The sequence below is a fragment of the Bos javanicus genome, chromosome 26, assembly GCF_032452875.1.
Source record: "Bos javanicus breed banteng chromosome 26, ARS-OSU_banteng_1.0, whole genome shotgun sequence".
Taxonomy (NCBI): Eukaryota; Metazoa; Chordata; class Mammalia; order Artiodactyla; family Bovidae; genus Bos; species Bos javanicus.
Genome location: NC_083893.1, coordinates 45,693,284 through 45,706,687, shown reverse-complemented (window position 1 = coordinate 45,706,687; position 13,404 = coordinate 45,693,284). Strand labels below are relative to the sequence as shown.

The window sequence follows — 13,404 nt, the reverse complement described above, 5'->3', positions numbered from 1 at the left end:
TGCTGCTTTGTGGTCAACCTTCTGCCCAGCTCTAGCCCCTGGTAACCACTGATATGTTTTTTAATCCCTATAATTTTGCTTTCACAAAATTTAAATTAGTAAAAATTAAATAAAGTTAAAAATACAACTTATTAGTTGCACTAGCCACATTTCATGTGCTCCATAGCCATGGTGGCTAATGGCTACCATTTTGGGTGGTGCAGATACAAAGTAGTTCCATCATTCTAGAAGTTCTATTGGATGACACTGGTCAAAGTACATGTATTCAGTGATTCTTAAATGTTTTGGGGCAGTATTCCCTCTGAATCCTCTTTCCTGAAAAAGGCATGTTAATACAGATATACAAAAAAATCTGGTGCACATTTTCAGAGCATCTGTTGATCCTTCCAATCCCTTCCCTAGGGGTTAAAATTCCCAAATTTCATGTAAACTTGAAAGTCTGAAAGCATTTTCCTTAAGCCTAGTGTTCTGCTTTGTATCTTCAAGTTAAACATCAGACCAAGACACTGTCTTGTAATCTTGCTGTTTCTCTTTAGTATGCCACGCTGACAGGCAATTATTCATGGAGATTACTCCACGCACGGGATCTGCCTGCTGGGCCGCCTGCGCTGAGTCGCAGGAATGAGCTTTTGGAAATCATCATTATTAGTAAATATGAATCGGGGGTGTTCGAAGTGACTTAATGGAAGTTTAGCTTCTCTCCCATTAAATCTTCTTTGTTAAAATGTAATGGTAAAGTCATTTCAGAATAAGCTTAGTTTTTTTTTTTTTTAAGGTAGATTATTCCTTAAAATAGTGTTCTTGGCAATTTTTGCCCATATCAATTTCACTCTAAAAGCTGCCTTTTTCCATTCTGCAATTTAGGTGCGGTAATCGCTTTTGCTTACTGATGGTGTCCTGTCCACAGTTTCTGTTTCACGTTGGATCCTGCTCAGCTCCATGGGAAACATGGAGAAAACTTCCTCTCTGGTTGCACGTCCTTTGGTTATAAAATGCCCCACGAAAAATGGGAAAGGGCCTGGCTTACATGTTGTGAGGAGGTGCTTATGTGGCACCTGGCAGGTCCAGGATCACTGTGTAATGTGATTTCATCAAAGGAAAACAATTTAGTGACTTGTGTACATACCCATCCCCACCCACACACACTTCCTTAGTGAAGAATGAACTATAACACCTGAAGAAGTTATCTGGTCCACATTTTACTGTCATCTCTGATAACAAGTCTTGTTCTTTGTTACCCCAGGCATCTTCTGTGATTGCCAGGCCCCACACCATCTAAGTAACCGTGGCTCAACTACCCATTCTGGGCTGCGTGGAAATCAGAAAGTCTATCCGTCAGTTTCTGCAAATGGCTGAGCTTCCCACGAGGGGTCAGACCAGGATTCTTGATTCCCCCTTGGAAGATTCTCCATCTGTGCTCTGCCTCTTGTGACGATTCCTTGTGTCTGCATGCTGGTGAGTCCACCTGTGAACCCAGGGTTCATCACCTTGTTCCACCTGCCTTGAATATAGCCTGTTTCCACGTAGAAGAACTTTTCCTGATATTTACAGTCACAGGGAGCAGTCCCTTTGCCCATGATGCAGCAAGAATTCGAAAACCCCATCTTCTGTACTGCTGTTCTTTTTTTTTTAAAGTGATTTGAAATTTTTGTTTATTTCTTTCTTGTTTTTTATTTATTTGACTGCACGGGGTCTTAGCTGCAGCATGTGGGCCAGTTCCCTGGCCACGGATGGAACCCAGGCCCTCTGCATTGGGAGCGTGGGGTCTTGGTCACTGGGCCACTAGGGAAGCCCCTATACTGCTGCTCGTAAGGCACATTCGGAGCCTCTGCAGAATAAGCCGGTGTCCTGGCTCCACTCTCCTGCCTTACTCTGTCCCCTTTCTCTCTTATCTTCCCTGAGGTGTGAATAAATCTTACTATTAGCTTTTACTAATGCAGAAGAGTTTGTGCCCTGTCTCGTGGCTCTTGCAATCCCATATCCTTGGGACTTCATTCCACCCCATAATCACTAGGACTGGGGTTGGAAATAATAGAAACGGAACTCAGATGAGCTTAAGGGGAAAAAGTACTCTGTTGATTCATAAAACCCAAGGGAAAATATCAGGGTAAGGATTGATTTCTGAGCTGACTTGAAGGCCTGGAGAGTTTTCTCTCTGTCCTTTTAGCCTCTCCCAGGGTTTTTTTTTTTTAAAAAAAAAAAAACAAAAAAAACCCACAGCTTTCTCCAGATAGTGGAGACTTGGCATTAGGCAGTCAGGAACTTCCATTTAGCCTACTTGCTTCCAGCAAGGAAATCAAGGCCTTTCCCTGGTACCTGTGGGTAAAGCACTCCGGGCAAAATTCTGATGGACCCACCTTGGGTTACACACCCAGCCCGGGACCATTCACAGTGGACAGAAGACTGCCGCCTTGGCTGGGAGCCCTTCCCCACAACTAGAGAAGTAGATTCCACATCCAGACACAAGGGCTGGGAAGCCAGCAGGATGGAAGCAACAGATGATGCACATAGCAAGCTGCTCATCAACATATTTACCTCCACAGGGGCAGCTCCAGATGGGAAACGGGCTAGAGATACCAGCACCTTGCAGATCTCATGACTCGCCCACAACAGAGGCGAGGCAAGAACCAGGTGACTCCCCTTTTCTGCCTCTAGGAAGGGTCTACATAAACGAGATAGTGAAAGTATTTTGGAAGCCTAGAAATTGCATGCGCGTCTCTGCACTCAGTCACTCAGTCGTGTCCGATTCTTTGTGGCCCCATGGACTGTAGCTCACCAGGCTCTTCTGTCTGTGGGATTTCCCAGGCAAGAAAACTGGAGTCCATTGTCATTTCCTCCTCTAGGAGCTCTTCCCCACCCAGGGATGAACCCCTGTCTCTTGTGTCTCCTCCATTGGCAGGCGGATTCTTTGTCACTAGCGCCACCTAGGAACCCCATCCTTCTCTAAGAGGCGCTTTTAGTACAACAAATAAGGCAGGAAGGCTTTTCAAAGAGATCATTTTACTCATCTCATTATGTCCTCCACTCAGGCTGCTCCTAAAAAGGCCTGGATGGACAGAATTTGTCATCCTCTGAACCATTTCCAAAAAGGTGATGCTGTGGCCCTCTCAACACTCAGTATTTAATAACTCTAAGCATCTGGAAAGTCTTCCTTATTTTCCAACCTAAACTCTTCCTGATGCAATTGAAAATCATTTCCCCTCTGTGCTCAGGAAGGGGAAACCAGATGGCCAGTATCCTATGTGAAATAACTTTCAATCAACTTGCTGGAAATTAGTGACCCATCAAGCAGTCTTTTTTTCCTCTGGGTTAAACAGTCTTAATTCCATCAATTTTTTTCCCTTTCAGGTCTTGTTTTCCATGTCCTGAATTATCTGACTTTCTCTTCTCTAAAAGAGACTTTCAGTTCTTGTAATTACTCAGTGTGTGTTGATGTGTGGGATGGTGTTAAATACTCATTAGGCAGGAAAGTATCAGCAAAGGGATTTCCAGCAAGAAATGAACCCAGCTCCAGAGCAGGGATCCTTGAGGATGCTCTAAGTATGGCAAAGGTTGGTGGCCCTGTAATCTATCGGTGACCAACTGGACATTTTCAAAAGTCACAGCAGGTGCTTTCTCGTGTCTGTTTTATTTATGAGGTATTTTTTGTCAGATCTAAATCATTTGTTGGCATGGAATTGTTTTTGCTGGACCTAAAATGAGAGCATGTTTCATGGAGTAGTTCTAGGTCAATGACCCGGGCAGCTCTTTTTGTTCTGCTTTATTTATTTATTTACCATGTACCTACCGCTTAATTAATTAATTTTTAGCTGCGCTGGGTCTTCTTCGCTGCACATAGGCTTTTCTCTAGTTGTGGACAGTGAGGGCCGCTCTCTCCTTGTGGCGCATGAGCTTCTCATCATAGTGTGGCTTCCCTTGTTGCGGAACACAGGCTCAGTAGCTGCAGCCCAGGCAGGGGCTCATTCATTGTGGCTCTCGGGCCCTAGAATGTGCAGGCTTCAGTAGCTGTGGTGCATGGGCTTAGTTGCTCCACGGCATGTGGACTCTTTTCGGACCAGGGATCGAACCCATGTCCCTTGCACTGGTGGCAGATTCCTGTCCACCGTGCCACCAGAGAAGCCATTTAACTTTCTGCTGGGTAGCATTAGGAGCCCATCATACAGGACAGAGGAGGACATGGCTGAACCGTTTCTCAGATGCAGATCCTCAAATGGCCAAAGCAACCATCCCAGGTGCTAGTCAGAATGATGCACGAGTTCCGACCCACAAACCCTAGGGTCTAAGAAGGACGCACCCAGGAGCAGGAGTACGGGAGGAAGAGCGTCCAGCTTGCTGGTGACATCATGGGTCCCAGGTGAGAGCAGGCCCAGGAGTTCAGTTCTCTCCATGATGCAGGCATCCGCAGGCACCCCCGAGATGGTTCTAAGGGGGAATTCACAACTTTCAAGGGAGTGAAAGTCCCTCACTCATGTCCAGCTCTTTGTAACCCCATGGACTATACAGTCCATGGACTTCTCCAGGCCGGAATACTGGAGTTCCCTTCTCCAGGGAGTCTTCCCAAACCAGGGATCAAACCCAGGTTTCCCGCATTGCAGGCGGATTCTTTACCAGCTGAGCGGCTCACTTTAAAAACTGAATGAATAACGAGTGAGTACATGAATGAGTAAATGAATAAATGAATTGTGGGTAATTACGATTTCTAGGGAAGTTTTTTTTCTTTTAACACCTGGAAGTACGTACCTGTTTATTCCTTTACCCATTTCACCCCTAACCTCTTGGGCTTTCCGTATGGCTCAGGGAAGAACCCGCAGCTGGTAAAGAATCTGCCTGCAGTGCAGGAGACCTGGGTTCAATCCCTGGGTTGGGAAGATCCCCTGGAGAAGGGAAAGGCTATCCACTCCAGTATTCTTGCCTGGAGAATTCCACGGACTGTATAGTCCATGGGGTCACAAAGAATCGGACACGACTGAGCGACTTTCCACTTTCTGGCAACTACCATTCTGTTCTCTGCATCTATAATAAACTTTTTTTTAAAGATTCCATATATAAATGAGACATGCTATTTTTAATTTTTTGAGGGGCCTTCATACTGTTTCCCGTAATGGCTGTCCCAATCTGAATTCGCATCAACAGTACGTGAGGCTTTGGGTTTTCCTTTGTGGTCGTGTTCTTTAGGGGATTACAGGTGGATTCCGCTTCTCCCTCAAGGTGATGGCTCAAAAAGAATGCCTTATGCTGTGCGGGTTGTGTGCTGTGAACTCCAGTGGATGCCTTTCACATCGTCCTCTACGGCAAAGGGGTGTCCTGTAGCTGTTCAATGCACAACCTGCCCAGCCGTACGTGGTGGCCCCATTAGTCTCAAACCCCACAGACCCTCTCATCAAATCACCGCGTCCATCTGTGAGTGGGCTCAGCACCATCCGCTGCAGGAACAGTGAGCGGACCCATGCAGGGGAGCATCTGAGTGCAATAGACAAAACACAAAACGTTATGCAGTTCTGTTAAATTTCTGTTGATATTGGTAGACATCTACTGCCTCATAAACTTTGTTTTCAATTATGTATGCTCACAAGCTGTTCCATTTTTGATATATTTAGGAAAAGTTCAGTCACATATTCAGAATTGTAATGATTTCCCATAAAACATCTGATTCCAAAATTTTGTATCTGTACAGCACAAATAACATAATGGCAAGCCAATCAGGCTACATATTACCTTCCTTTATGCTGTAGTTAAAGTTATTACAGCTTTCCAAACAGTTTTTTTTTTTCCGATATTATAAAGATCCTGGGGGTACAGGCTATTTAAAAAAATAGACATGATTTGAAGGCCCTGTATTTACCTACCTTTCTGATACACACTGTATTTCTTCACAGTCTAATTTCTTCAATAATATTTGTATGGAAGTGGAACCTTTAAACTTGCTCTCTTGCCCGGGGTCCAGTACAACTATAGGGGGCAGAACAGAATTCCTGGGTGCTGGATCTGGGGTAGATCATGGTATAGAGGTTTAGCTGGAAGAGAACCAGCTATCTTGGCAGATTCCAGTTTAATCACCTAAAGAAGGAGGGTTTCTGTTTTTCTAAAGGAGAGGCTGAAGATGGGTGGTCAAGGGAGGTTTGACATGACCAGGGAGTAACCTTTCTGTTCTGCTTTTATTTTTTTAATATTTGTTTATTTGTTTTAGTTGTGGGACTCAGGATCTTCCATCTTTATTGTGGCATGAGGGATCTTTAGTCGCGGCACCCGAATTCTTAGTTGTGACATGTGGGATCCAGTTCCTTAACCAGGATCACACCCAGAGACCCTGCATTGGGAGCACAGGGTCTCAGCCACTGGACCGCCAGGGAAATCCCAACCCTTCTGTTCTAAAGATCTTCACAAAAGCTAGCATAGTCTCTATCCTTTAGAAATGTGATAAGGAGGATGAAGAGGGCTTCAGGGAACGGTGGGGACAGCTGGAACCCGGATGTGTGAGGTGGGCCCATGTGGCACTGAGTGACAGTGGATGGCAAGGAGTCTCTCCTCATTCAGTCTTTGATGCCCAGAGGTTTCCAAGGGCACAGCAGCTCTGGGCCCTGTGGGCGGCAGCAGAAGCAGGGGCCTTTGGACCATGAAAGCTGGCATTCCCCCAGTGCTCATTCGTTCTTTTATTTATCCACACTTCCATCTAGTTTCTTTACCACCACCGAACTTGCCCTGACTCTCTTTCAAAATAACACAGGTTTGAAATCAGGCAGTGAGGTAGGTGGCAAGTGTGGTACCAATGGCTGCCCCATGTGCTGGTCAGGGAGGTACCTAAGGCATAAAACTGCCTGCAAGATGCTGCCAGGCCAGCAGAAAGATGAGACTCATGAGGACAGAGAAGCCACGGTGGAGGGTAGAATGATGCCTTCAGTAACAGAAAATGGAAAGAATGAGGAGGGGTGGCAAATGGGGCAGTTAGGCCTCCTGGGCTGGAGGGTGGGTGGTTTCTTCTAGCCCTAATCGTTTCCTGCAGGACCTTCCAAGACCAAATCTTTGATCACATCACTCCTTTGTTTCTAACCCAGGAGTGGCTCCCTTGTATGTGCAGACTGAATAAGAGCCTTGGCATTGCATTCAAAGGTGTGCCAAAGGGTTCCGTTTCTATCTTTCTTGAGGGATCTCACAATCTCTCCCTTCTACCTTTTATGCCCTGACCTGATGATCACAAAGTCTGTTTCCTGAACATGTGTTTTGCCCTTCCTCTCCTTTTCCCCGAAACTGGCACGGGGATGCCTCCTCCCTGAACCCCATAGAGGGGTGGCACCAGAAGAGGGGTGATGATGCGGTGGATCTGCCTGGAAGCCTGTGGAGAGGCAGACAACTGGAGAAGAGAGAGAACCTGACTTTCAGAGGATGCAGCATTCATGGCACCATCTGGGGCAAGAGAGGAGGTGCTACTGGTGTTTTGTGTGCAGGATGGCTGAGGGTTGAGGAGACCTCAAAGGGAACCCAGGCTGTGAGCATCATTCACTTGGCCAATTTTTTTTTCTTCTCCTTTATTTTTTTAAAAATTTGTTTATTGGCGTATAATTGCTTTAGAGTGGTGCATTGTCCGTGCGTGCTAAGTCGATTCATTTGTGTCCGACACTTTGTGACCCCACGGAGAGCAGCCCCCCAGGCTCCTCTGTCCATGGGATCCTCCAGGCAAGAATACTGCAGTGAGCTGCCATGCCCTCCTCCAGGGGATCTTCCTGACCCAGAGGCTGAACCCGTGTCTCTTATGCAACCCAGGGACCAAACCCATGTCTCTTATTTCTCCTCCGTTGGCAGGCATGTTCTTTACCACTAGCACCACCTGGGAAGGCCATATAATGAAGTGAATCAGCGATACGGATACATCTGTCCCCTTTCTCTTGGACCTCCCTCCCCTCCCCACCCCACTTGTCTAGGTCATCACAAAGCCCCGAGCTGAGCTCCCTGTGCCATACAGCAGGTTCCTACTAACTGTCTATTCTGTGCATATACAGTGGTGTACATATGTCAAACCTGCACTCCCAGTCCCCCCCACCCTCAGCTCCCCACCCGTGTCCATCCACTAAAAAAGGATGCGTCCTTTGTGCCTGCCCCCTTTCTAGCAAGTTTCATCGCTGGATTTCAGAAATACTGACAAATCAAAAGAAATGTGCCCTGAGAGTTCTGGGGGAGATGAATTGCAAGTGCTTCTATAACTAAATGGTACTGTGATAAAAATTTTTTATCCTATCTTTGTGAACTCAAATGACGAATGTTTCAATAAGCAATTTAAAAAGGGATTTTGGTCCCCATGATAGCAATGTTTTAGACATTGTTAAATAAAACCTTCAAAGTTTTTCTTTAGAAATGAAACATTATAGAAAGTATTAATATATGAATATAGGCTGGTTTACCCTGAGCATACAATCCGGAGGTATGTCCACGTGGGGGAACATTAGCAGTAATGGCCACAATGATTGGGTCTCTCTGGCTATCATAGTACTTCCAAGGACCCTTGGAAAATCCTCTCTACACACACTGGTTACCAGAACCCCTAGAGTGAATATTCTCACCGTGTACCCTGTGAAATTTCCTTGCTGGAACTCAGAACAGCCTCTCCTCTCTGACCCCAGTAGCTTTGCTTTGGGGCAGCATTTAGGAGTTCCTGCCTGACTCCCTTCCTCTCTCTTCTGTACCAGGAGTATCCATAAACCCTTCTCATCCCCTCGCCCTGACCATTTCATCCCAGGGGCCCCAACCAGAGCTGAATACCAGTGTCAGTCATGGGTTTAGTTCAAGCTGCATTTTAACGAGATGAAAAATAACACGTAACTATTTCTTGTACTGTGCTTAATCGCTCAGTTGTGTCTGGTTCTTTGCGACCCCATGGACCATAGCTCACCAGGCTCCTCTGTCCATGGGGATTCTCTAGGCAAGAATACTGGAGTGGGTTGCCATGCCCTCCTCCAGGGGATCTTTCTAACCCAGGGATCGAACCCTGGTCTCCTGCATTGTAGGCAGATTCTTTACCATCTGAGCCACCAGGGAAGCCCAAGAATACTGGGCTGGGTAGCCTATCCCTTCTCCAGGGGAACTTTCTGACCCGGGATTTGAATCAGGGTCTCCTGCATTACACACGGATTCTTTACCAGCTGAGCTACTAGGGAAGCCCCAGAAGTCGCTCAGTCATGTACAACTCTTTGTGACCCCATGGACTATACAGTCCATGGAATTCTCCAGGCCAGAATACTGGAGTGGGTAGCTTCCCTTCTCCAGGGGATCTTACCAACCCAGGGATTGAACCATGGTCTCCCACATTGCAGGCAGATTCTTTACCAGCTGAGCCATCAGGGAAGCCCGAGAATACTGGAGTGAGTAGCCTATCCCTTCTTCAGCGGATCTTCCTGACCCAGGAATCGAACCGGGGTCTCCTGCATTCTTTACCAGCTGAGCTCCCAGGGAAGCCCAATATCACTTTCCCTACCAGGGACTGAACCAGTGACCCCTGAAGTGGGAGCGCAGAGTCCTAACCACTGGACCATCAGGAAAGTCTGATGGTAAATAAATTAGTTATTGATTGTATTATACAATGCCTTGGAAATGTACCAGGAGAGGCAGCGCAGTGTAAAGGCATAAATAATTAATGGGAAAAGCAGGGCAGGGCTTCTGACCCCAGTCCTCCACTGATCCTGTTATCTGCAGACTAACTCAGCCCTCGATCACTAGAAAGGGGCAGCTGCAGGGGGTGGGGGCCCGCACTTCTCTCAGCCCACACCTCACAGCCCTCCGGGTATGGAAAAGCCTCCAGAACATGAGGTGTCATGAGAACCCCCTCTTCAGGAAAACCCAAAATAGCAATCACAGCCGGCTGAGGGCAGAGAGGTGACTATAGATCACCTCCTCTCAGAAAAAAAGCGTTACGATTTCTTTATACAGTAACAGTGGCTATAGAAAACCTAGCAAGCACCAAGCAGCAGAAAGGAGAATCGAGCGTCACAAACTCATCACCCAGAGACAGTTAACAGTCTTGCTGTTTTCTTCTGGTTTTATATTAGAATTCTTTGATTTAAAAAAAAATGGATGCACCATAATAGTCTTCCTATAACTTTATATGGCACAGATTAGTTTCCTGTTAATATTAGATCATAAGGATTTCTAACATTATTATAAGTCCTGGATAAACATCGTTTTAAATTGCAAGTGAGTGCACTGCAATTCTATTATTTCCTCAACTGTTTCTCGATTGTCAGGCATTTAAGCTCCAGATCATTTGTTTTCAGTGATAATAAGCAAATGAATGAGCAGAACCTCCAGATGATGGGTTTAGAAATTAACACAAACCCCACAACAGGAGGGGTCCTTCCCTTCTCAACCTCCAGGGGGAGCAGTCACTGGAGCCACAAGGGTTTCCTTGCAGCTGATTAACACTGGAAACCCTTGTGGCTCCATGACACTTGACTTTGGGGATCAAAAAAAGCACCGCTGGCTCAGATGGTAAAGTGTCTGCCTGCAATGCGGGAGACCCGGGTTCAATCCCTGGGGTGGGAAGATCCCCTGGAGAAGGAAATGGCAACCCACTCCAGTACTCTGGCCTGGAAAATTCCGTGGACTGAGGAGCCTGGTAGGCTACAGTCCATGGGGTTGCAAAGAGTCAGACATGACTGAGTGACTTCACTTCACTTCACTTCACTTGGGGATCAAACGCTAGCCCGCATGCCTCGTGATGTGGGAGGGCTTAGGAGCACTTGTTGTCATTTGCTCATTCAGTCATTCGGTCGTTGAGTAAGTACTGTGCACATCCATGCCCCAAGCGTCATACAGCTCTGAGGGCACACTGCTGGAGGCTGGGCACTCAGGGCCGTGTGGGCTTTCAAGCCGGTGATGGGGAAGGGGTGGCTGGAGCTTCCTGGGGGGCCCTGGTGCCCTCCGGCAACAGGTAGTGTGTGGGGGGCAGGTGGTCAGAACACCCCCTCCCATCCTGCCTGAGTGGCTGATGCATGAGGCTGTCACAGCAGGTGTAATTAAAGAGATGTATGCTAATTCCTAACTTGGTTAAGGGATATTAACTTAGACGAATGAACCTCTCCTTTCCCAATAATTATGTACCCAAACAAACACACGCTTTTCTCCCCAGTTAAATGAATGGAAACTTTTAACTCTGGAGCTTGATTTCAGTATGCCCTATTTGTTGCTGGTTTCCATTTCAGTGCTTCCTTTAACTTCACGAAAGCAAACGGCACCATAAAGAAGCATAATAAAATCATAACAGTAAAAACATCCTTTTGATTTTTGGGGGGACATAAAATGCTCATTTACAATGGGGAAAAAAAGACACCATGTTCAGCTCACATGTCATGATGTTTCCAAGAGAATATGGTTTAAAGGGCTCGGGGGATGGCGGCATCCAGGTGGCACATTTCAAAATTGTATTTAACATCAAGCAGTAATGTCTCTTCCTTTGGTATTTGATGGATGGATCATGCCAAGCAACGTTGTGTTTTATTAAATTACAAAATTAGTGGAAGTGGAAAGTAACTTGATGCATGTGCACACTCTGGTGTAGGCAGTGATTTCCTAACTGTGGCACGTGTACTACACATATTGATGCTGAGAATGATGCTTTTAGAGCCATGAAGGCGATTGCCTATTATTTTCATGTCTGTGGCCGCGGCCTGTGCATGCATGTAGCTTGGCTGGCCTTGGTGTGACAGGCTGTGAACAGGCTGAGAATGAGGCCCAGGAAACCATGCTCTTTCAGTGTCTCCTGTACCCACTGGTTGGAACTTAGGAGACATTTCCAACAGTAGGGTCACTGGGCCTAGCATAGCCACCACTTTGATGTCTAGGACCTGGCATGGTGTGGATGGGATTGTAGCATACCGTGCAGTACAGACCCATGGACCTACTTGGGTGAACATGAAGTCAGAAGATTAAAAAAATAGGTGTGCTTACATAGAGATGGACATGGGGAGAGGGGAGGAGAGGAGAGGGTGAGATGTATGGAAAGAGTAACCCAGAAACTTACATTACCGTATGTAAAATAGATAGCCAATAGGAATTTGCTGTTGGGCTCAGGAAACTCAAACAGGGGCTCTGTATCAACCTAGAGGGGTGGGGTGGGGAGGGAGACGGGAGGGAGATTCAAAAGAGAAGGGATACATATATACCTACAGCTGATTCATGTTGAGGTTTGACAGAAAACTGCAAAATTCTATAAAACAATTATCCTTCAGTAAAAAATAAATTAATTTAAAAAATAGGTGTGCTTACCATTAGCACAGGTGACATTGTCATGCTAAGAGTCTCTGTGTGTAGACGGGACTCCTGCTCAAAGCCAGAATGGTAATAGCGGCCTCCCCGGCCTGAACCCAAAGCATGATGAACCTTTCCCTCCTTCCTCCCTGGTGCCAGTCCTTTCCTGCCTGCAGCCATGCCTAGCCCACCAGACCGGCCGGTGCCCACAGCCCACCCATTGCACAAGTGGGCGGCAGGGAGCTCCGCTCCGGGACACCAGCAACCTGGCCATCGCAGCGGTCATAAACCGGCAGGTGAAGCCAGAGGTGGGATCACCCACTGCCTCAGACATGGATCCCAGTAATGGACCGGTCACAAGGACTGATGCTGAAGCTGAAACTTCAAAACTTTGGTCACCTGATGTGAAGAACTGACTTATTTGAAAAGACCCTGATGCTGGGAAAGATTGAAGGCCGGAGAAGGGGACGACAGAGGATGAGAGGATTGGATGACATCACTGACTCTACAGACATGAGTTTGAGTAAACTCCAGGAGTTGGTGATGTGTGGACAGGGAGGCCTGGCGTGCTGCAGTCCATGGGGTCGCAGAGTCTGACAGGACTGAGCAACTGAACTGAACTGAACTGAAGCGAATGGGTGGGTCAACTGCCTCCTCGCCATCCGGTCTCTGCCGCCTGCGTGCCTCGCTCCACAGAGAGCTGGAGAATAGGGATGCTAGAGTGGCCAGTGCTTCTTCAGACCCTGTGCTGCCCGGGGTCTCACCTTTCTCCTCAGGGTGTAATAGGCAGGTGGGAGCTCTGAAGTCCCGCTCAGCTATTGCTTGGCGCTGCGGTGGGCCCCTCCCCCAAGCAAGGGACTGTTAGTGAGCAACTGTCAGCCAGCGACCGTTAGTGGTCCCCTCAGCCATTGGCTGATGCCACAGTAGGCCCCGCCCCATCCCCTCCTGTGTATAAAAGGAGCCCCACCAACTGAGGGAAGATGATTTTTCGGAGGAGCTGGTCGGCCATATTCTTGGTCTGCTTGCTTTCCGATGAGAGTCATTATTCCTTGTTTCAACAAGGTGTCTCCTGATGACATTGCCTTGGCAAGCACCGAGCAGAGGGGCCTAGGCTCAGTAACAGAATGAATCTGGCAAAAAAGTGGTCATGGGCCCAGCCCTACCTAGCAGACT

At 47.1% G+C, this 13,404-nt stretch overlaps 1 long non-coding RNA gene across 1 annotated transcript; it reads right to left on the bottom strand.

The window, feature by feature from the left end:
* Positions 1 to 2,983: 2,983 nt before the first annotated feature.
* LOC133239547 (uncharacterized) lies at positions 2,984 to 13,073 on the bottom strand. Its single transcript, XR_009733875.1, has 3 exons — positions 12,996 to 13,073; positions 4,741 to 4,827; positions 2,984 to 4,422 (listed from the first exon to the last, which is right to left on the bottom strand). It is a non-coding gene; the product is annotated as an uncharacterized LOC133239547 (long non-coding RNA).
* Between the last annotated feature and the right edge of the window lie 331 nt (positions 13,074 to 13,404).